This window comes from Branchiostoma floridae, chromosome 6 (assembly GCF_000003815.2).
Source record: "Branchiostoma floridae strain S238N-H82 chromosome 6, Bfl_VNyyK, whole genome shotgun sequence".
NCBI classification, from domain to species: Eukaryota; Metazoa; Chordata; class Leptocardii; order Amphioxiformes; family Branchiostomatidae; genus Branchiostoma; species Branchiostoma floridae.
The window spans coordinates 24,838,841-24,841,031 of record NC_049984.1 but is presented as its reverse complement, the minus strand read 5'-3'; the positions used below and the strand labels follow the sequence as shown (position 1 = coordinate 24,841,031).

The 2,191-nt window shown below is 40.8% G+C and overlaps 1 long non-coding RNA gene across 1 annotated transcript; it reads right to left on the bottom strand.

Annotated features, from left to right (window-relative positions):
- Positions 1-255: 255 nt before the first annotated feature.
- On the bottom strand, positions 256-1,745 carry LOC118416980. The gene is made up of 3 exons (XR_004831301.1): positions 1,539-1,745; positions 789-916; positions 256-519 (listed from the first exon to the last, which is right to left on the bottom strand). It is a non-coding gene; the product is annotated as an uncharacterized LOC118416980 (long non-coding RNA).
- Positions 1,746-2,191: the final 446 nt, after the last annotated feature.

Here is a 2,191-nt window from a genome sequence, read left to right as displayed (position 1 = left end):
TGATATCTGTATGTTACATGTACATTAATGTCAATCTATACATTCTAAACACATATGTCAAATGCAAAAATCAAAGCTGCATAAACTTACTAGTAACATACATTTGCATAATTCCACCAGGTGCCATTATACCACCACCTCATAAAACATTGTCATAGAGGCCTTCTGAAGATTGTCTTCAACACCTAAATATCTGAATTGTAAATTTTATTACATTTAGGATATATAACATTCGGTGTTCAAGACAATTTTGGGAATACCTGTATACTAACGTTTTTTTGAGGTGGCGGTATTATGGCATCTGGTGGAATTATGATAGTCAATGTTATTTGAACACCTACATGTATGTTGCACCAGATTGTATGCTATGGAACTGCTTGTGTGTGTAATAAAGAGAACTCCCTATTCCAATATACATCTGAGACCACTGCTGTCATGGCCTCAGTGTAAGCTTCTCCCTCAGTGCCAGCATGTTGGACTTCTTGGTGTGGGTTTGGAGTCCTTGTAATGAACCGTTTCCTGTATAAGAAAACCACCAAAGTTCCATTGAACATACATTTACTTTGAATCTGCCCTATGAAGTTTGAACAAACTAATAGAGGAAACGAAATAATATGCTCAAGAAATATCATGTCACACTGGTAACTGGAACAGTTGTGCCTCTTCCCAATAGATTATCAAACAACAGCTAACAAGAAGCGAGAAAAAATGAGGACTCAGGATGGTCACCTGCCTCAGTATACACTGACTGTGCTACTGCTGATCATAAAATATACTATTGGTCTTACCTAAAGTACAGAGCCTTTAGCAGTACTTCAGCAGAAGAGCTTCTGACAGTTGCCTGCTTTGTTTAATTTCCTGCCATCCTCCTCATAAGATGTGCTGCACTTTGAAGGAAGTCTCCACTGTTGATGTACTGGAGTGGCCATATGAAAAGATAAACAATGTCACAGTTAAAAACTAAATCTGGGCATTCTCAAAATTATATATTCTACCTGAAATATGATATTGACCAAACATCTGTATTGCTGGATTACTAAACACAAGTAACTGAAACGAAAAGAAAGAAGGCATCAGGCCTTTAATAAAACTTATGTTTTAATCAATAATTACTTAACACTGCTGATTCTGGCTCATCAATTTCATGTATATGAGTGTCACTTTGAAACTTTTGTTCGAATAAATTAATTATACTTGTTAATTTTGTCAATAATTGCTCCTCCTTTAGTAATACAGTGAAATTTATTTCTTCAGCATTTGCTGAATCAGATATAGATGCCTGCTTGACAACTATCAACAGGCATTCCGATTCGATTCTGGTTTATGCCAAGCATGCATGAACATGTTTTTTTTTGGTTTGGAGAATCTCGTGGGGAGGGGGTTACTAGTACAAAATGTAGTATACCTAGTCATTTGTGAAATCGTGTTTCCGGCGATGTCACGTCAATAATAACAACTCTAAGTATATTAGATAAAAGTTGTTATGGTGAATAACAACAGCATTATTTAGTTAATCTGTAGCAAGTGTTTGTACTCACCGTTCGAAAGTCCTTCTACATTGAGGGAGGGGGGCGAAGTCCGAGGAAACAGTTGCTGCACGCTAGCCACCAATTTCCCCGCATTTTGGGTTTGCATCACATTTCCTTTGACTCCCAAGCCTCTCCCAGGACGAGAAGTAGACAATGGCGGGGCGATGTTTCGCGAAAAGCGACATACGACGCCTTATTCATGCCGATCCTACAGAAAAAAACGGTCTTCCCCTCCATTTTGAAAAATCTGGGGAAAACTCGGCGCAAAGGATGACGGGAGCGCTTCCGGGTTGGCCGGATAGCGCGGCGGGTTGGCGGTTCGCGCCCATTGGCCCCCGCTATCTCAACAATAATTCCGAGGCTTATACTATAGCGCGTGGTCAGATTCTACCCAAAAAAGCATCTGTTTTTACCTCCGCGTTACTTCAATTGGGTATCTTATCCTGGTCCCTTTAAATATCCTAGTCCCTTATCCTGGTCCCTTATCCTGGTCCCTTATCCTGGTCCCTTATCCTGGTCCCTTATCCTGGTCCCTTATCCTGGTCCCTTATCCTGGTCCCTTATCCTGGTCCCTTATCCTGGTCCCTTATCCTGGTCCCTTATCCTGGTCCCTTATCCTGGTCCCTTATCCGGGGACCTTATCCGGGGACCTTATCCTGGAC